At 44.3% G+C, this 22031-nt stretch overlaps 1 protein-coding gene and 9 non-coding genes across 10 annotated transcripts in view; 9 read left to right on the top strand and 1 right to left on the bottom strand.

Annotated features, from left to right (window-relative positions):
* The window catches only part of c23h20orf27 (chromosome 23 C20orf27 homolog), a 61793-nt gene that overhangs the window by 4708 nt on the left and 35054 nt on the right, over positions 1-22031 (bottom strand). The gene's annotated exons all lie outside the window — the stretch shown is intronic.
* Positions 258-328, top strand: trnag-gcc. The gene has a single exon. It is a non-coding gene; the product is annotated as a tRNA-Gly (tRNA).
* On the top strand, positions 2087-2157 carry trnag-gcc. Its single transcript has one exon. It is a non-coding gene; the product is annotated as a tRNA-Gly (tRNA).
* Positions 3916-3986, top strand: trnag-gcc. The gene has a single exon. It is a non-coding gene; the product is annotated as a tRNA-Gly (tRNA).
* trnag-gcc lies at positions 6562-6632 on the top strand. Its single transcript has one exon. It is a non-coding gene; the product is annotated as a tRNA-Gly (tRNA).
* On the top strand, positions 7895-7965 carry trnag-gcc. Its single transcript has one exon. It is a non-coding gene; the product is annotated as a tRNA-Gly (tRNA).
* trnag-gcc lies at positions 9724-9794 on the top strand. The gene has a single exon. It is a non-coding gene; the product is annotated as a tRNA-Gly (tRNA).
* Positions 11553-11623, top strand: trnag-gcc. Its single transcript has one exon. It is a non-coding gene; the product is annotated as a tRNA-Gly (tRNA).
* On the top strand, positions 14199-14269 carry trnag-gcc. Its single transcript has one exon. It is a non-coding gene; the product is annotated as a tRNA-Gly (tRNA).
* trnag-gcc lies at positions 15532-15602 on the top strand. Its single transcript has one exon. It is a non-coding gene; the product is annotated as a tRNA-Gly (tRNA).

Genomic DNA, 22031 nt, shown 5'->3' with positions numbered 1-22031 from the left:
TAATAGTCTACAACTGACAAACTGGAAGACCTGGAAAATCTAACTATGAGCACAAAGACCTGGTTACTGGATGACAAGAGGCGCTCTGGAACAGGGCAGCTTGGAGTCAGAGGACCTGATCCCTGCAAAGCCCAAGCCCTCTGAGTTTAATACATACAATGAACATTTTTTGTCATGGAACCTCTATAAGTGAAACACGTTACACCACATAACTACTGATTTTTTTTTTCGGAGTGACAAAATTTTTGTCAACGTATGCATTGGTGGTTCAGTGGTAGAATTCTCGCCTGCCACGCGGGAGGCCCGGGTTCGATTCCCGGCCAATGCAACTCACTTGTTTTTCTCCATGTCCAACATGTTAAAGAACGTGCACGATATTCAGGAGAATGATGCAGTGACAACCAATCTCACTGACCTGATTCTATCCGGACTCCCAGAGCCATACTTACTCCAGTCAAATGAACATTGCTCTCCTGCTGAAACAACAAAAGAATGCTATGGATGTAGTAGCTCTTTTAATAGTCTACAACTGACAAACTGGAAGACCTGGAACATTTCAGTGATGAGTGTTCTGACCAGTTTCGCACAATGGGCAAAACATCTAAAAAGGAAGCCACAGCGAGCTCTACTTCATCTTGCAAATGTCTTTGTTCAAGAGATTCATTCATGCACCCAACAACCCAACGGAAACTTCCAACTGCTTCCCAGAGATTAGTGACACTCTCATATCCACCGATCATAAACAGCTCTGGATGCAAGGATTTCACTCCTTGACCTGTCACACAAAGAATTTCAGGAGCGAAAAGCAGTTTGGAGTTGAGCCATGACCAGCTCCGCCCTCTGACCATAGAGAACAAACAGCTAAAATCAAATGAAAGAAACAATACTAGATCTGCAAGCGCAAACTATGCAAGATTGACCTGATTCTATCCGGAAAGCCAGAGCCTTCAGACCATACTTCCTCCAGTCAAACGAACATTAAACAATACTAGATCTGCAAGCGCAAACTATGCAAGATTGACCTGATTCTATCCGGAAACCCAGAGCCTTCAGACCATACTTCCTCCAGTCAAACGAACATTAAACTTAAGATCCTATCGAAAGAGTCAGCCAAATCTTCTTCCACCGTGTCCACCATCTCAGTGTTTTTAAAAAGGACCATAAACACCCCAGGCCTATAACTGCAAAATCTGAAAACTATGAGCACAAAGAACTGGTTACTGGATGAAATTATCAACCACCTTTCCCAAATTCACGTGGACACACGCCTACTGAAAGAAATTTATTTGACTGCCTCAAAAAGCACAGTTTTGAAATCATCTCAGTTCTCCCACATCATCTAGCCAATTACAGTGGCTAAAATGGCCACTCTAGTGAGCGGGACCACCTAACACTGGGCCTGGATGACAAGAGGCGCTCTGGAACAGGGCAGCTTGGAGTCAGAGGACCTGATCCCTGCAAAGCCCAAGCCCTCTGAATTTAATACATACAATGAACATTTTTTGTCATGGAACCTCTATAAGTGAAACACTTTACACCACATAACTACTGATTTTTTTTTTCAGAGTGACAAAATTTTTGTCAACGGATGCATTGGTGGTTCAGTGGTAGAATTCTCGGGTTCGATTCCCGGCCAATGCAACTCACTTGCTTTTCTCCATGTCCAACATGTTAAAGAACGTGCACGATATTCAGGAGAATGATGCAGTGACAACAAATTTCATTGACCTGATTCTATCCGGACTCCCAGAGCCATACTTACTCCAGTCAAATGAACATTGCTCTCCTGCTGAAACAACAAAAGAATGCTATGGATGTAGTAGCTCTTTTAATAGTCTACAACTGACAAACTGGAAGACCTGGAAAATCTAACTATGAGCACAAAGACCTGGTTACTGGATGACAAGAGGCGCTCTGGAACAGGGCAGCTTGGAGTCAGAGGACCTGATCCCTGCAAAGCCCAAGCCCTCTGAGTTTAATACATACAATGAACATTTTTTGTCATGGAACCTCTATAAGTGAAACACGTTACACCACATAACTACTGATTTTTTTTTTCGGAGTGACAAAATTTTTGTCAACGGATGCATTGGTGGTTCAGTGGTAGAATTCTCGCCTGCCACGCGGGAGGCCCGGGTTCGATTCCCGGCCAATGCAACTCACTTGCTTTGCTCCATGTCCAACATGTTAAAGAACGTGCACGATATTCAGGAGAATGATGCAGTGACAACCAATCTCATTGACCTGATTCTATCCGGACTCCCAGAGCCATACTTACTCCAGTCAAATGAACATTGCTCTCCTGCTGAAACAACAAAAGAATGCTATGGATGTAGTAGCTCTTTTAATAGTCTACAACTGACAAACTGGAAGACCTGGAACATTTCAGTGATGAGTGTTCTGACCAGTTTCGCACAATGGGCAAAACATCTAAAAAGGAAGCCACAGCGAGCTCTACTTCATCTTGCAAATGTCTTTGTTCAAGAGATTCATTCATGCACCCAACAACCCAACGGAAACTTCCAACTGCTTCCCAGAGATTAGTGACACTCTCATATCCACCGATCATAAACAGCTCTGGATGCAAGGATTTCACTCCTTGACCTGTCACACAAAGAATTTCAGGAGCGAAAAGCAGTTTGGAGTTGAGCCATGACCAGCTCCGCCCTCTGACCATAGAGAACAAACAGCTAAAATCAAATGAAAGACACAATACTAGATCTGCAAGCGCAAACTATGCAAGATTGACCTGATTCTATCCGGAAAGCCAGAGCCTTCAGACCATACTTCCTCCAGTCAAACGAACATTAAACAATACTAGATCTGCAAGCGCAAACTATGCAAGATTGACCTGATTCTATCCGGAAACCCAGAGCCTTCAGACCATACTTCCTCCAGTCAAACGAACATTAAACTTAAGATCCTATCGAAAGAGTCAGCCAAATCTTCTTCCACCGTGTCCACCATCTCAGTGTTTTTAAAAAGGACCATAAACACCCCAGGCCTATAACTGCAAAATCTGAAAACTATGAGCACAAAGAACTGGTTACTGGATGAAATTATCAACCACCTTTCCCAAATTCACGTGGACACACGCCTACTGAAAGAAATTTATTTGACTGCCTCAAAAAGCACAGTTTTGAAATCATCTCAGTTCTCCCACATCATCTAGCCAATTACAGTGGCTAAAATGGCCACTCTAGTGAGCGGGACCACCTAACACTGGGCCTGGATGACAAGAGGCGCTCTGGAACAGGGCAGCTTGGAGTCAGAGGACCTGATCCCTGCAAAGCCCAAGCCCTCTGAGTTTAATACATACAATGAACATTTTTTGTCATGGAACCTCGATAAGTGAAACACGTTACACCACATAACTACTGATTTTTTTTTTCGGAGTGACAAAATTTTTGTCAACGGATGCATTGGTGGTTCAGTGGTAGAATTCTCGGGTTCGATTCCCGGCCAATGCAACTCACTTGCTTTTCTCCATGTCCAACATGTTAAAGAACGTGCACGATATTCAGGAGAATGATGCAGTGACAACAAATCTCATTGACCTGATTCTATCCGGACTCCCAGAGCCATACTTACTCCAGTCAAATGAACATTGCTCTCCTGCTGAAACAACAAAAGAATGCTATGGATGTAGTAGCTCTTTTAATAGTCTACAACTGACAAACTGGAAGACCTGGAAAATCTAACTATGAGCACAAAGACCTGGTTACTGGATGACAAGAGGCGCTCTGGAACAGGGCAGCTTGGAGTCAGAGGACCTGATCCCTGCAAAGCCCAAGCCCTCTGAGTTTAATACATACAATGAACATTTTTTGTCATGGAACCTCTATAAGTGAAACACGTTACACCACATAACTACTGATTTTTTTTTTCGGAGTGACAAAAATTTTGTCAACGGATGCATTGGTGGTTCAGTGGTAGAATTCTCGCCTGCCACGCGGGAGGCCCGGGTTCGATTCCCGGCCAATGCAACTCACTTGCTTTTCTCCATGTCCAACATGTTAAAGAACGTGCACGATATTCAGGAGAATGATGCAGTGACAACAAATCTCATTGACCTGATTCTATCCGGACTCCCAGAGCCATACTTACTCCAGTCAAATGAACATTGCTCTCCTGCTGAAACAACAAAAGAATGCTATGGATGTAGTAGCTCTTTTAATAGTCTACAACTGACAAACTGGAAGACCTGGAACATTTCAGTGATGAGTGTTCTGACCAGTTTCGCACAATGGGCAAAACATCTAAAAAGGAAGCCACAGCGAGCTCTACTTCATCTTGCAAATGTCTTTGTTCAAGAGATTCATTCATGCACCCAACAACCCAACGGAAACTTCCAACTGCTTCCCAGAGATTAGTGACACTCTCATATCCACCGATCATAAACAGCTCTGGATGCAAGGATTTCACTCCTTGACCTGTCACACAAAGAATTTCAGGAGCGAAAAGCAGTTTGGAGTTGAGCCATGACCAGCTCCGCCCTCTGACCATAGAGAACAAACAGCTAAAATCAAATGAAAGACACAATACTAGATCTGCAAGCGCAAACTATGCAAGATTGACCTGATTCTATCCGGAAAGCCAGAGCCTTCAGACCATACTTCCTCCAGTCAAACGAACATTAAACAATACTAGATCTGCAAGCGCAAACTATGCAAGATTGACCTGATTCTATCCGGAAACCCAGAGCCTTCAGACCATACTTCCTCCAGTCAAACGAACATTAAACTTAAGATCCTATCGAAAGAGTCAGCCAAATCTTCTTCCACCGTGTCCACCATCTCAGTGTTTTTAAAAAGGACCATAAACACCCCAGGCCTATAACTGCAAAATCTGAAAACTATGAGCACAAAGAACTGGTTACTGGATGAAATTATCAACCACCTTTCCCAAATTCACGTGGACACACGCCTACTGAAAGAAATTTATTTGACTGCCTCAAAAAGCACAGTTTTGAAATCATCTCAGTTCTCCCACATCATCTAGCCAATTACAGTGGCTAAAATGGCCACTCTAGTGAGCGGGACCACCTAACACTGGGCCTGGATGACAAGAGGCGCTCTGGAACAGGGCAGCTTGGAGTCAGAGGACCTGATCCCTGCAAAGCCCAAGCCCTCTGAGTTTAATGCATACAATGAACATTTTTTGTCATGGAACCTCTATAAGTGAAACACGTTACACCACATAACTACTGATTTTTTTTTTCGGAGTGACAAAATTTTTGTCAACGGATGCATTGGTGGTTCAGTGGTAGAATTCTCGGGTTCGATTCCCGGCCAATGCAACTCACTTGCTTTTCTCCATGTCCAACATGTTAAAGAACGTGCACGATATTCAGGAGAATGATGCAGTGACAACAAATCTCATTGACCTGATTCTATCCGGACTCCCAGAGCCATACTTACTCCAGTCAAATGAACATTGCTCTCCTGCTGAAACAACAAAAGAATGCTATGGATGTAGTAGCTCTTTTAATAGTCTACAACTGACAAACTGGAAGACCTGGAACATTTCAGTGATGAGTGTTCTGACCAGTTTCGCACAATGGGCAAAACATCTAAAAAGGAAGCCACAGCGAGCTCTACTTCATCTTGCAAATGTCTTTGTTCAAGAGATTCATTCATGCACCCAACAACCCAACGGAAACTTCCAACTGCTTCCCAGAGATTAGTGACACTCTCATATCCACCGATCATAAACAGCTCTGGATGCAAGGATTTCACTCCTTGACCTGTCACACAAAGAATTTCAGGAGCGAAAAGCAGTTTGGAGTTGAGCCATGACCAGCTCCGCCCTCTGACCATAGAGAACAAACAGCTAAAATCAAATGAAAGAAACAATACTAGATCTGCAAGCGCAAACTATGCAAGATTGACCTGATTCTATCCGGAAAGCCAGAGCCTTCAGACCATACTTCCTCCAGTCAAACGAACATTAAACAATACTAGATCTGCAAGCGCAAACTATGCAAGATTGACCTGATTCTATCCGGAAACCCAGAGCCTTCAGACCATACTTCCTCCAGTCAAACGAACATTAAACTTAAGATCCTATCGAAAGAGTCAGCCAAATCTTCTTCCACCGTGTCCACCATCTCAGTGTTTTTAAAAAGGACCATAAACACCCCAGGCCTATAACTGCAAAATCTGAAAACTATGAGCACAAAGAACTGGTTACTGGATGAAATTATCAACCACCTTTCCCAAATTCACGTGGACACACGCCTACTGAAAGAAATTTATTTGACTGCCTCAAAAAGCACAGTTTTGAAATCATCTCAGTTCTCCCACATCATCTAGCCAATTACAGTGGCTAAAATGGCCACTCTAGTGAGCGGGACCACCTAACACTGGGCCTGGATGACAAGAGGCGCTCTGGAACAGGGCAGCTTGGAGTCAGAGGACCTGATCCCTGCAAAGCCCAAGCCCTCTGAGTTTAATACATACAATGAACATTTTTTGTCATGGAACCTCTATAAGTGAAACGCGTTACACCACATAACTACTGATTTTTTTTTTCGGAGTGACAAAATTTTTGTCAACGGATGCATTGGTGGTTCAGTGGTAGAATTCTCGCCTGCCACGCGGGAGGCCCGGGTTCGATTCCCGGCCAATGCAACTCACTTGCTTTTCTCCATGTCCAACATGTTAAAGAACGTGCACGATATTCAGGAGAATGATGCAGTGACAACCAATCTCATTGACCTGATTCTATCCGGACTCCCAGAGCCATACTTACTCCAGTCAAATGAACATTGCTCTCCTGCTGAAACAACAAAAGAATGCTATGGATGTAGTAGCTCTTTTAATAGTCTACAACTGACAAACTGGAAGACCTGGAACATTTCAGTGATGAGTGTTCTGACCAGTTTCGCACAATGGGCAAAACATCTAAAAAGGAAGCCACAGCGAGCTCTACTTCATCTTGCAAATGTCTTTGTTCAAGAGATTCATTCATGCACCCAACAACCCAACGGAAACTTCCAACTGCTTCCCAGAGATTAGTGACACTCTCATATCCACCGATCATAAACAGCTCTGGATGCAAGGATTTCACTCCTTGACCTGTCACACAAAGAATTTCAGGAGCGAAAAGCAGTTTGGAGTTGAGCCATGACCAGCTCCGCCCTCTGACCATAGAGAACAAACAGCTAAAATCAAATGAAAGACACAATACTAGATCTGCAAGCGCAAACTATGCAAGATTGACCTGATTCTATCCGGAAAGCCAGAGCCTTCAGACCATACTTCCTCCAGTCAAACGAACATTAAACAATACTAGATCTGCAAGCGCAAACTATGCAAGATTGACCTGATTCTATCCGGAAACCCAGAGCCTTCAGACCATACTTCCTCCAGTCAAACGAACATTAAACTTAAGATCCTATCGAAAGAGTCAGCCAAATCTTCTTCCACCGTGTCCACCATCTCAGTGTTTTTAAAAAGGACCATAAACACCCCAGGCCTATAACTGCAAAATCTGAAAACTATGAGCACAAAGAACTGGTTACTGGATGAAATTATCAACCACCTTTCCCAAATTCACGTGGACACACGCCTACTGAAAGAAATTTATTTGACTGCCTCAAAAAGCACAGTTTTGAAATCATCTCAGTTCTCCCACATCATCTAGCCAATTACAGTGGCTAAAATGGCCACTCTAGTGAGCGGGACCACCTAACACTGGGCCTGGATGACAAGAGGCGCTCTGGAACAGGGCAGCTTGGAGTCAGAGGACCTGATCCCTGCAAAGCCCAAGCCCTCTGAGTTTAATACATACAATGAACATTTTTTGTCATGGAACCTCTATAAGTGAAACGCGTTACACCACATAACTACTGATTTTTTTTTTCGGAGTGACAAAATTTTTGTCAACGGATGCATTGGTGGTTCAGTGGTAGAATTCTCGCCTGCCACGCGGGAGGCCCGGGTTCGATTCCCGGCCAATGCAACTCACTTGCTTTTCTCCATGTCCAACATGTTAAAGAACGTGCACGATATTCAGGAGAATGATGCAGTGACAACAAATCTCATTGACCTGATTCTATCCGGACTCCCAGAGCCATACTTACTCCAGTCAAATGAACATTGCTCTCCTGCTGAAACAACAAAAGAATGCTATGGATGTAGTAGCTCTTTTAATAGTCTACAACTGACAAACTGGAAGACCTGGAACATTTCAGTGATGAGTGTTCTGACCAGTTTCGCACAATGGGCAAAACATCTAAAAAGGAAGCCACAGCGAGCTCTACTTCATCTTGCAAATGTCTTTGTTCAAGAGATTCATTCATGCACCCAACAACCCAACGGAAACTTCCAACTGCTTCCCAGAGATTAGTGACACTCTCATATCCACCGATCATAAACAGCTCTGGATGCAAGGATTTCACTCCTTGACCTGTCACACAAAGAATTTCAGGAGCGAAAAGCAGTTTGGAGTTGAGCCATGACCAGCTCCGCCCTCTGACCATAGAGAACAAACAGCTAAAATCAAATGAAAGAAACAATACTAGATCTGCAAGCGCAAACTATGCAAGATTGACCTGATTCTATCCGGAAAGCCAGAGCCTTCAGACCATACTTCCTCCAGTCAAACGAACATTAAACAATACTAGATCTGCAAGCGCAAACTATGCAAGATTGACCTGATTCTATCCGGAAACCCAGAGCCTTCAGACCATACTTCCTCCAGTCAAACGAACATTAAACTTAAGATCCTATCGAAAGAGTCAGCCAAATCTTCTTCCACCGTGTCCACCATCTCAGTGTTTTTAAAAAGGACCATAAACACCCCAGGCCTATAACTGCAAAATCTGAAAACTATGAGCACAAAGAACTGGTTACTGGATGAAATTATCAACCACCTTTCCCAAATTCACGTGGACACACGCCTACTGAAAGAAATTTATTTGACTGCCTCAAAAAGCACAGTTTTGAAATCATCTCAGTTCTCCCACATCATCTAGCCAATTACAGTGGCTAAAATGGCCACTCTAGTGAGCGGGACCACCTAACACTGGGCCTGGATGACAAGAGGCGCTCTGGAACAGGGCAGCTTGGAGTCAGAGGACCTGATCCCTGCAAAGCCCAAGCCCTCTGAATTTAATACATACAATGAACATTTTTTGTCATGGAACCTCTATAAGTGAAACACTTTACACCACATAACTACTGATTTTTTTTTTCAGAGTGACAAAATTTTTGTCAACGGATGCATTGGTGGTTCAGTGGTAGAATTCTCGGGTTCGATTCCCGGCCAATGCAACTCACTTGCTTTTCTCCATGTCCAACATGTTAAAGAACGTGCACGATATTCAGGAGAATGATGCAGTGACAACAAATTTCATTGACCTGATTCTATCCGGACTCCCAGAGCCATACTTACTCCAGTCAAATGAACATTGCTCTCCTGCTGAAACAACAAAAGAATGCTATGGATGTAGTAGCTCTTTTAATAGTCTACAACTGACAAACTGGAAGACCTGGAAAATCTAACTATGAGCACAAAGACCTGGTTACTGGATGACAAGAGGCGCTCTGGAACAGGGCAGCTTGGAGTCAGAGGACCTGATCCCTGCAAAGCCCAAGCCCTCTGAGTTTAATACATACAATGAACATTTTTTGTCATGGAACCTCTATAAGTGAAACACGTTACACCACATAACTACTGATTTTTTTTTTCGGAGTGACAAAATTTTTGTCAACGGATGCATTGGTGGTTCAGTGGTAGAATTCTCGCCTGCCACGCGGGAGGCCCGGGTTCGATTCCCGGCCAATGCAACTCACTTGCTTTGCTCCATGTCCAACATGTTAAAGAACGTGCACGATATTCAGGAGAATGATGCAGTGACAACCAATCTCATTGACCTGATTCTATCCGGACTCCCAGAGCCATACTTACTCCAGTCAAATGAACATTGCTCTCCTGCTGAAACAACAAAAGAATGCTATGGATGTAGTAGCTCTTTTAATAGTCTACAACTGACAAACTGGAAGACCTGGAACATTTCAGTGATGAGTGTTCTGACCAGTTTCGCACAATGGGCAAAACATCTAAAAAGGAAGCCACAGCGAGCTCTACTTCATCTTGCAAATGTCTTTGTTCAAGAGATTCATTCATGCACCCAACAACCCAACGGAAACTTCCAACTGCTTCCCAGAGATTAGTGACACTCTCATATCCACCGATCATAAACAGCTCTGGATGCAAGGATTTCACTCCTTGACCTGTCACACAAAGAATTTCAGGAGCGAAAAGCAGTTTGGAGTTGAGCCATGACCAGCTCCGCCCTCTGACCATAGAGAACAAACAGCTAAAATCAAATGAAAGACACAATACTAGATCTGCAAGCGCAAACTATGCAAGATTGACCTGATTCTATCCGGAAAGCCAGAGCCTTCAGACCATACTTCCTCCAGTCAAACGAACATTAAACAATACTAGATCTGCAAGCGCAAACTATGCAAGATTGACCTGATTCTATCCGGAAACCCAGAGCCTTCAGACCATACTTCCTCCAGTCAAACGAACATTAAACTTAAGATCCTATCGAAAGAGTCAGCCAAATCTTCTTCCACCGTGTCCACCATCTCAGTGTTTTTAAAAAGGACCATAAACACCCCAGGCCTATAACTGCAAAATCTGAAAACTATGAGCACAAAGAACTGGTTACTGGATGAAATTATCAACCACCTTTCCCAAATTCACGTGGACACACGCCTACTGAAAGAAATTTATTTGACTGCCTCAAAAAGCACAGTTTTGAAATCATCTCAGTTCTCCCACATCATCTAGCCAATTACAGTGGCTAAAATGGCCACTCTAGTGAGCGGGACCACCTAACACTGGGCCTGGATGACAAGAGGCGCTCTGGAACAGGGCAGCTTGGAGTCAGAGGACCTGATCCCTGCAAAGCCCAAGCCCTCTGAGTTTAATACATACAATGAACATTTTTTGTCATGGAACCTCGATAAGTGAAACACGTTACACCACATAACTACTGATTTTTTTTTTCGGAGTGACAAAATTTTTGTCAACGGATGCATTGGTGGTTCAGTGGTAGAATTCTCGGGTTCGATTCCCGGCCAATGCAACTCACTTGCTTTTCTCCATGTCCAACATGTTAAAGAACGTGCACGATATTCAGGAGAATGATGCAGTGACAACAAATCTCATTGACCTGATTCTATCCGGACTCCCAGAGCCATACTTACTCCAGTCAAATGAACATTGCTCTCCTGCTGAAACAACAAAAGAATGCTATGGATGTAGTAGCTCTTTTAATAGTCTACAACTGACAAACTGGAAGACCTGGAAAATCTAACTATGAGCACAAAGACCTGGTTACTGGATGACAAGAGGCGCTCTGGAACAGGGCAGCTTGGAGTCAGAGGACCTGATCCCTGCAAAGCCCAAGCCCTCTGAGTTTAATACATACAATGAACATTTTTTGTCATGGAACCTCTATAAGTGAAACACGTTACACCACATAACTACTGATTTTTTTTTTCGGAGTGACAAAAATTTTGTCAACGGATGCATTGGTGGTTCAGTGGTAGAATTCTCGCCTGCCACGCGGGAGGCCCGGGTTCGATTCCCGGCCAATGCAACTCACTTGCTTTTCTCCATGTCCAACATGTTAAAGAACGTGCACGATATTCAGGAGAATGATGCAGTGACAACAAATCTCATTGACCTGATTCTATCCGGACTCCCAGAGCCATACTTACTCCAGTCAAATGAACATTGCTCTCCTGCTGAAACAACAAAAGAATGCTATGGATGTAGTAGCTCTTTTAATAGTCTACAACTGACAAACTGGAAGACCTGGAACATTTCAGTGATGAGTGTTCTGACCAGTTTCGCACAATGGGCAAAACATCTAAAAAGGAAGCCACAGCGAGCTCTACTTCATCTTGCAAATGTCTTTGTTCAAGAGATTCATTCATGCACCCAACAACCCAACGGAAACTTCCAACTGCTTCCCAGAGATTAGTGACACTCTCATATCCACCGATCATAAACAGCTCTGGATGCAAGGATTTCACTCCTTGACCTGTCACACAAAGAATTTCAGGAGCGAAAAGCAGTTTGGAGTTGAGCCATGACCAGCTCCGCCCTCTGACCATAGAGAACAAACAGCTAAAATCAAATGAAAGACACAATACTAGATCTGCAAGCGCAAACTATGCAAGATTGACCTGATTCTATCCGGAAAGCCAGAGCCTTCAGACCATACTTCCTCCAGTCAAACGAACATTAAACAATACTAGATCTGCAAGCGCAAACTATGCAAGATTGACCTGATTCTATCCGGAAACCCAGAGCCTTCAGACCATACTTCCTCCAGTCAAACGAACATTAAACTTAAGATCCTATCGAAAGAGTCAGCCAAATCTTCTTCCACCGTGTCCACCATCTCAGTGTTTTTAAAAAGGACCATAAACACCCCAGGCCTATAACTGCAAAATCTGAAAACTATGAGCACAAAGAACTGGTTACTGGATGAAATTATCAACCACCTTTCCCAAATTCACGTGGACACACGCCTACTGAAAGAAATTTATTTGACTGCCTCAAAAAGCACAGTTTTGAAATCATCTCAGTTCTCCCACATCATCTAGCCAATTACAGTGGCTAAAATGGCCACTCTAGTGAGCGGGACCACCTAACACTGGGCCTGGATGACAAGAGGCGCTCTGGAACAGGGCAGCTTGGAGTCAGAGGACCTGATCCCTGCAAAGCCCAAGCCCTCTGAGTTTAATGCATACAATGAACATTTTTTGTCATGGAACCTCTATAAGTGAAACACGTTACACCACATAACTACTGATTTTTTTTTTCGGAGTGACAAAATTTTTGTCAACGGATGCATTGGTGGTTCAGTGGTAGAATTCTCGGGTTCGATTCCCGGCCAATGCAACTCACTTGCTTTTCTCCATGTCCAACATGTTAAAGAACGTGCACGATATTCAGGAGAATGATGCAGTGACAACAAATCTCATTGACCTGATTCTATCCGGACTCCCAGAGCCATACTTACTCCAGTCAAATGAACATTGCTCTCCTGCTGAAACAACAAAAGAATGCTATGGATGTAGTAGCTCTTTTAATAGTCTACAACTGACAAACTGGAAGACCTGGAACATTTCAGTGATGAGTGTTCTGACCAGTTTCGCACAATGGGCAAAACATCTAAAAAGGAAGCCACAGCGAGCTCTACTTCATCTTGCAAATGTCTTTGTTCAAGAGATTCATTCATGCACCCAACAACCCAACGGAAACTTCCAACTGCTTCCCAGAGATTAGTGACACTCTCATATCCACCGATCATAAACAGCTCTGGATGCAAGGATTTCACTCCTTGACCTGTCACACAAAGAATTTCAGGAGCGAAAAGCAGTTTGGAGTTGAGCCATGACCAGCTCCGCCCTCTGACCATAGAGAACAAACAGCTAAAATCAAATGAAAGAAACAATACTAGATCTGCAAGCGCAAACTATGCAAGATTGACCTGATTCTATCCGGAAAGCCAGAGCCTTCAGACCATACTTCCTCCAGTCAAACGAACATTAAACAATACTAGATCTGCAAGCGCAAACTATGCAAGATTGACCTGATTCTATCCGGAAACCCAGAGCCTTCAGACCATACTTCCTCCAGTCAAACGAACATTAAACTTAAGATCCTATCGAAAGAGTCAGCCAAATCTTCTTCCACCGTGTCCACCATCTCAGTGTTTTTAAAAAGGACCATAAACACCCCAGGCCTATAACTGCAAAATCTGAAAACTATGAGCACAAAGAACTGGTTACTGGATGAAATTATCAACCACCTTTCCCAAATTCACGTGGACACACGCCTACTGAAAGAAATTTATTTGACTGCCTCAAAAAGCACAGTTTTGAAATCATCTCAGTTCTCCCACATCATCTAGCCAATTACAGTGGCTAAAATGGCCACTCTAGTGAGCGGGACCACCTAACACTGGGCCTGGATGACAAGAGGCGCTCTGGAACAGGGCAGCTTGGAGTCAGAGGACCTGATCCCTGCAAAGCCCAAGCCCTCTGAGTTTAATACATACAATGAACATTTTTTGTCATGGAACCTCTATAAGTGAAACGCGTTACACCACATAACTACTGATTTTTTTTTTCGGAGTGACAAAATTTTTGTCAACGGATGCATTGGTGGTTCAGTGGTAGAATTCTCGCCTGCCACGCGGGAGGCCCGGGTTCGATTCCCGGCCAATGCAACTCACTTGCTTTTCTCCATGTCCAACATGTTAAAGAACGTGCACGATATTCAGGAGAATGATGCAGTGACAACCAATCTCATTGACCTGATTCTATCCGGACTCCCAGAGCCATACTTACTCCAGTCAAATGAACATTGCTCTCCTGCTGAAACAACAAAAGAATGCTATGGATGTAGTAGTTCTTTTAATAGTCTACAACTGACAAACTGGAAGACCTGGAACATTTCAGTGATGAGTGTTCTGACCAGTTTCGCACAATGGGCAAAACATCTAAAAAGGAAGCCACAGCGAGCTCTACTTCATCTTGCAAATGTCTTTGTTCAAGAGATTCATTCATGCACCCAACAACCCAACGGAAACTTCCAACTGCTTCCCAGAGATTAGTGACACTCTCATATCCACCGATCATAAACAGCTCTGGATGCAAGGATTTCACTCCTTGACCTGTCACACAAAGAATTTCAGGAGCGAAAAGCAGTTTGGAGTTGAGCCATGACCAGCTCCGCCCTCTGACCATAGAGAACAAACAGCTAAAATCAAATGAAAGACACAATACTAGATCTGCAAGCGCAAACTATGCAAGATTGACCTGATTCTATCCGGAAAGCCAGAGCCTTCAGACCATACTTCCTCCAGTCAAACGAACATTAAACAATACTAGATCTGCAAGCGCAAACTATGCAAGATTGACCTGATTCTATCCGGAAACCCAGAGCCTTCAGACCATACTTCCTCCAGTCAAACGAACATTAAACTTAAGATCCTATCGAAAGAGTCAGCCAAATCTTCTTCCACCGTGTCCACCATCTCAGTGTTTTTAAAAAGGACCATAAACACCCCAGGCCTATAACTGCAAAATCTGAAAACTATGAGCACAAAGAACTGGTTACTGGATGAAATTATCAACCACCTTTCCCAAATTCACGTGGACACACGCCTACTGAAAGAAATTTATTTGACTGCCTCAAAAAGCACAGTTTTGAAATCATCTCAGTTCTCCCACATCATCTAGCCAATTACAGTGGCTAAAATGGCCACTCTAGTGAGCGGGACCACCTAACACTGGGCCTGGATGACAAGAGGCGCTCTGGAACAGGGCAGCTTGGAGTCAGAGGACCTGATCCCTGCAAAGCCCAAGCCCTCTGAGTTTAATACATACAATGAACATTTTTTGTCATGGAACCTCTATAAGTGAAACGCGTTACACCACATAACTACTGATTTTTTTTTTCGGAGTGACAAAATTTTTGTCAACGGATGCATTGGTGGTTCAGTGGTAGAATTCTCGCCTGCCACGCGGGAGGCCCGGGTTCGATTCCCGGCCAATGCAACTCACTTGCTTTTCTCCATGTCCAACATGTTAAAGAACGTGCACGATATTCAGGAGAATGATGCAGTGACAACCAATCTCATTGACCTGATTCTATCCGGACTCCCAGAGCCATACTTACTCCAGTCAAATGAACATTGCTCTCCTGCTGAAACAACAAAAGAATGCTATGGATGTAGTAGCTCTTTTAATAGTCTACAACTGACAAACTGGAAGACCTGGAACATTTCAGTGATGAGTGTTCTGACCAGTTTCGCACAATGGGCAAAACATCTAAAAAGGAAGCCACAGCGAGCTCTACTTCATCTTGCAAATGTCTTTGTTCAAGAGATTCATTCATGCACCCAACAACCCAACGGAAACTTCCAACTGCTTCCCAGAGATTAGTGACACTCTCATATCCACCGATCATAAACAGCTCTGGATGCAAGGATTTCACTCCTTGACCTGTCACACAAAGAATTTCAGGAGCGAAAAGCAGTTTGGAGTTGAGCCATGACCAGCTCCGCCCTCTGACCATAGAGAACAAACAGCTAAAATCAAATGAAAGACACAATTGGTAGCTAGCAATTAACATTAACAGTATAGGTGAATCTAGCGTTATTGTCTTCTTCTGTTCCTCTTAGCAGGTAGCGGCTAGCACATAACATTAGCTAAATGGTAGCATCGGAACTGTATTGTCTTCTTCTGTTCTTCCTAGCGGTTAGCAGTAGCATTAGCAATAGTTAAATGGTAGCATCAGTACTGGCCACTACCTGGAGCATCTCTGGGTCAGTTGAACGTGGCGGTGCTGTTTGGATTGTGTAGGAGCAGTGTGAACTGGCACTAGGGGGGGTGACTCTGGGACGCCGGAGTTCACTGCCTAACCTCCTGGAGGTGTAGTGGGACTAAGTAGGCGAAACACTGTTGAAGGGAGGTTTCCACCTGATGACCCCCAGAGACGTGTTAGGAATCACTGCTCTTTGGCAGGTATAGAGGCAGATTAGAGCTCCAAGGTTCTTCACTGAGAATGAATCCTCTTTTTGAGCACAAGTATCTTGTGTTTAAATTAACTCACAAATAGCTTGGCTAGTGACTGTTGTGAATAGAGCAGCTGACAACATGGGAAAGACCATGTGACTGCTTGGAAAGACAGCTGACAGGAGGGAAAAGACCCCACAGGTGCTGGTATGGGCTAGCAACCCATGGCAGCAGTGGCAAGCCTTAACCTTGCTACAACCAGACTTAGCTACAACCAATATAAGGAAAATACCCCAAGAGTCAGCGAGAGCAGGGGTGGAAGATGACTCACAGGTGGATTGCATGGTAACGAACAGGATAACGGATATGACTATGCCTTGGATACATGACTCAGTGAGGGATGGGGGCACGGACCCATCTCTTAGGGCCAGAGGTAGCAGTACTCAGGTGACAGGGAAGGCAACTAAGGAGAGCAAAAGTTGTGCAGCAGAGGATAAGAAGCTTCAAGTTTGCCCATGTGGCTGGCAGAAAATAACATCAATCCGAGGCCTTAGAACTCATCAGGGAAGGAGGAAGTGTTTAGCGGTGGAAGGGCAGAGTGGCCGCATCGACCAGTATTTCTTGAGAAGTCAGTCGAATCAGTCGGATGAAGTCCAGCGACAGGTAGAAAACCACAGTTCGCAGGATATCAGTAACACTATCCCTGGAGAGGAGGAGGTACGGAGAGGGGATGCAGTTGGTGTTGAGGGCAACAGGCCAGCCAAGGAGAGAAGCATGGAGCAGAAAGCTAGAGTTAAGTGGCCGAGGGCTAATGATAGCAAAGAGTGGGAGGCAGTTGATAGAGATTTATCAGTCATATTAAGCAGGCTTAGAGGAGATGTAGTGGAGAAATTGGATAAAATTGGAGATGTGATCTACTCCTATGGTCGAGAGAGATTTGGGGTGCTTGTCAAAAGGAAAGGCGAGAGGGTGCAGGTCGGCAAGTCTAGGCGGCAAAGAGAAATAGAGAAGTTAGTAAAGGAAAGGAGGCAGTTAAGAAAGCAGTGGAGGAAGGCGACAGAAGAAGAAAGGGAGGGAATTAAGGTGTTGCAGGAGGAACTGAGAAGCAGGTTAGCAGTACTCAGAAGGGCAGAACACCTTAGGGAGAAGAGAAAGAAGAAGGAACGTGCAAGGTCAGCATTTTTTAGGAACCCCTTTAATTTTGTGAAAGGCTTGTTTAATCAAGAAAAAGGAGGGCAACTTAAGGCAACGAAATCAGAGATTGAACAGTATTTGAAGTCGACGTATTCAGATTCAAAGGAGAATAGGAACATAGGTCTTCCACCTGACATGCCACCATTAGGGGAAGTGGAGCAGGAGATGGATGTGAGCCCACCTAGGTGGAGAGAAGTGGTGGAGGTGGTTAGGCGTGCAAAGGCTTCTTCGGCCCCAGGGCCTAATGGAGTCCCCTACCATGTCTATAAGAGTGCACCTGGCATCTTAAGGACACTATGGAGATACCTGAGAATAGTTTGGGAGAAACAAAGTATTCCAAGAGCATGGCGCAGGGCAGGAGGTGTCTTCATCCCTAAGGAGAAGGAGTCATCGGACCTTAGCCAGTTTCGGATGATTTCTCTCCTAAATGTTGAGGGAAAGATTTTCTTTAGTATCGTAGCACAGAGGCTGGCTAAATACTTAGAAAGGAATGGTATGATAGATACGACAGTGCAAAAAGCAGGGATACCAGGATTTGCGGGATGCTTAGAGCATACTAGCATGATTTGGCATCAGATTCAGACAGCTAAGAGGGAGAAAAGAGACTTGAATGTTGTATTTTTAGATCTGGCTAATGCGTTTGGGTCAGTGCCACATAACCTTATTTGGAGTTCCTTTGACTACTTTAAAGTGCCGGAGATAGTTGTTAACTTGGTGAAAGCATATTTCCAAGACATCAGACTGTGTGCAAGTATCGCAGAGCTCACAACAGGCTGGCAAAGATTGGAGGTTGGTATTATGGCAGGATGTACAGTGTCCCCGCTAGCTTTCACAATGGCTATGGAGGTAATTATTAGGGCTTCCAAGTGGGTCGTAGGTGGAGAGAGACGGCAGAATGGAATGCGTCTTCCACCAATTAGGGCTTATATGGATGATATGACACTGCTAACTTCAACAGTGCCATGTACAAGGAGGTTGTTAGATAAAGTCAATCAGAATCTCAAGTGGGCTAGTATGAAGATTAAGCCTAGTAAGTCAAGGAGTATTTCAATATACAGAGGGAAAGTAAGTGATAGAAAGTTCGCTATAGATGGTGAGGAAATCCCAACAATTAGGGAGAAATCAGTTAAGAGTCTAGGACGGTGGTACAATGTGGACCTGAATGATGTTGAACAGGTTGTGCAATTTAGAAAGGATGTTGCAGAAGGGCTGGAGAGAATAGATAAATCAGGGCTCCCAGGAAAACTGAGGTTGTGGTGCTTGCAGTTTGGCTTGTATCCTAGGTTAATGTGGCCAATGTCAGTATATGAAGTCCCATTATCTGTAGCAGAGAGAATGGAAAGGCTAATTAGCTCTTATATTAGAAAATGGTTGGGTGCTCCCAGGTGCTTAAGCAATGTAGCTTTGTATGGGAAAGGAATGCTTCAGCTGCCAGTATCCAGTCTAACAGAGGAGTTTAAATGCACTAAGGTTAGGACAGAACTTTTATTATCTGGGAGTAAGGACATGTTAGTTAGCAATGTGGTTCCGAATCCTTCTGGGGGGAGGAAATGGAACCCAAGGGCAGCAGTACAGGAGGCAGAGGCAGCTCTTAGGCATGCAGAAATAGTAGGAAATGTTCAATTTGGCCGGGGAGGCTTGGGGCTTGGCCCAGGCAAACCAGTGTGGAATAAAGCAGGTCTAAAGGAGAAAAGAAAGCTTGTAGTGGAACAGGTGCGTAGGCAGGAGGAGTTGTTAAGAGGGGCAAAAGCAGTTGGTCAAGCCAAACAGGGACAATGGTTGAATTGGGAAGGTGTTGAGAAGAGGAAACTTAGTTGGAGGGACCTGTGGAATATGGAGGAAGGCCGTATTAAATTTCTGATAGGGGCGACATACGATGTGTTGCCAACCCCGCAGAACCTAAGTCTCTGGGTACAGGGCGATCAATCGTGCCCACTCTGCTCAGGTACAGCAAGTTTAAAGCACATTTTGTCAGGTTGTAGAATTAGCTTATCACAAGGCCGGTATACATGGCGGCATAATCAGGTGCTGAGAAGCTTAGCCGCAGGCATTGAGGAGAGAAGGAAGCAGGTGAATTCTGGAAGTTCTAGAAAGGAGAGGTTAGATGTGCAGTTTGTTCGAGAGGGGGAGAAAAATAGAGCTGCTAAGTCAGGGAGAAAGCAGGGAGGTGGCTGCCTGGTAGGGGCTGATGATTGGCAAATGCAGGTCGACTTGGGAGGACAGCTAGTTGTGCCCCAGGAAATAGTTTATAGTAATCTGAGGCCAGACATTGTCTTATGGTCCATGAGTAAAAAGACTGTGTATTTTATTGAGTTAACAGTCCCTTGGGAAAATTCAGTGGAGGCAGCTTATGAAAGGAAGAAGACTAAGTATGCAGATTTAAAGACAGAATCTGAGCAGAGGGGATGGAAGACCAGGGTCTGTCCGGTTGAAGTGGGGTGTAGAGGTTTTGTTGCAGGGTCAGCTGTTTCACTGTTGAGGGAGCTGGGAGTGCATGGGCAAAATTTAAGAAAGACAGTGAGGGAGATGTCAGATGAGGCTGCTAGGTCTAGTCAGTGGATATGGATCAGGAGAAATAATAGTAGTTGGGGGGTGAAATAGGGACAGTGGGGGGGCAGGCAGAGGACATGCATGCCTAACCCGGCAAGAGAAGAGGTTAAAGTCTGAACAAGACACCTCTCCTCTGCTCTGCTTTCCCCGCCCCATCTTCTCGCTCTGCCAATAGGAAGAGAACCAGGAAGTTTAGATAAGGTGGGGGTGTGGCCAGCTAGAGTCTCTCTTTGGGACCATGCGGCCTGTTCAGGTGAGTTTGCGTGGTAAGACACAGAGTTGGCTTGTTTTTTGATCTTTTTGGTTGTTTTCCTGTTTTGTCTGCTTCTTGAAGGAAATGTTAGGGTTTGTTATCCTGCTCTGTTTGCTTTTTGAAGGAAATGGTAGGGTTTGCTGCTTCTTGAAGGAAATGTTAGAAGAGGCTGTTAAATCTAGTCTGTGGTTTAGGCCTCCACCTTCAGCACCTTCTAAATTTTCCACCCCCTACCCGAACAAGGGTCTGTATCCAATCCCTACTTTCATCTTTTGACTCTACCTCTTTATTTTCTATCCCCTACCCGAACCAGGGTTTGTATTCCCACCCCGCTTTTTCTTGGTGCAGTTGGTGAGAGGCAGGGGTAGATGATGGTAGTGTGGCAATCGGCAGTTACATGTGGCATCTAGGCCTGTGGTAGCATTGTAGCAGCTAACAATAGCTAAAGCGGTGAGAGTATGATAGTATCTTAGCAGTTAGTATTGGTAGCTAGCAATTAACATTAACAGTATAGGTGAATCTAGCGTTATTGTCTTCTTCTGTTCCTCTTAGCAGGTAGCGGCTAGCACATAACATTAGCTAAATGGTAGCATCGGAACTGTATTGTCTTCTTCTGTTCTTCCTAGCGGTTAGCAGTAGCATTAGCAATAGTTAAATGGTAGCATCAGTACTGGCCACTACCTGGAGCATCTCTGGGTCAGTTGAACGTGGCGGTGCTGTTTGGATTGTGTAGGAGCAGTGTGAACTGGCACTAGGGGGGGTGACTCTGGGACGCCGGAGTTCACTGCCTAACCTCCTGGAGGTGTAGTGGGACTAAGTAGGCGAAACACTGTTGAAGGGAGGTTTCCACCTGATGACCCCCAGAGACGTGTTAGGAATCACTGCTCTTTGGCAGGTATAGAGGCAGATTAGAGCTCCAAGGTTCTTCACTGAGAATGAATCCTCTTTTTGAGCACAAGTATCTTGTGTTTAAATTAAATCTGCAAGCGCAAACTATGCAAGATTGACCTGATTCTATCCGGAAAGCCAGAGCCTTCAGACCATACTTCCTCCAGTCAAACGAACATTAAACAATACTAGATCTGCAAGCGCAAACTATGCAAGATTGACCTGATTCTATCCGGAAACCCAGAGCCTTCAGACCATACTTCCTCCAGTCAAACGAACATTAAACTTAAGATCCTATCGAAAGAGTCAGCCAAATCTTCTTCCACCGTGTCCACCATCTCAGTGTTTTTAAAAAGGACCATAAACACCCCAGGCCTATAACTGCAAAATCTGAAAACTATGAGCACAAAGAACTGGTTACTGGATGAAATTATCAACCACCTTTCCCAAATTCACGTGGACACACGCCTACTGAAAGAAATTTATTTGACTGCCTCAAAAAGCACAGTTTTGAAATCATCTCAGTTCTCCCACATCATCTAGCCAATTACAGTGGCTAAAATGGCCACTCTAGTGAGCGGGAC

Source organism: Chelmon rostratus, chromosome 23 (genome assembly GCF_017976325.1).
Source record: "Chelmon rostratus isolate fCheRos1 chromosome 23, fCheRos1.pri, whole genome shotgun sequence".
Taxonomy (NCBI): Eukaryota; Metazoa; Chordata; class Actinopteri; order Chaetodontiformes; family Chaetodontidae; genus Chelmon; species Chelmon rostratus.
This window is presented reverse-complemented; position numbering and strand designations above follow the sequence as displayed.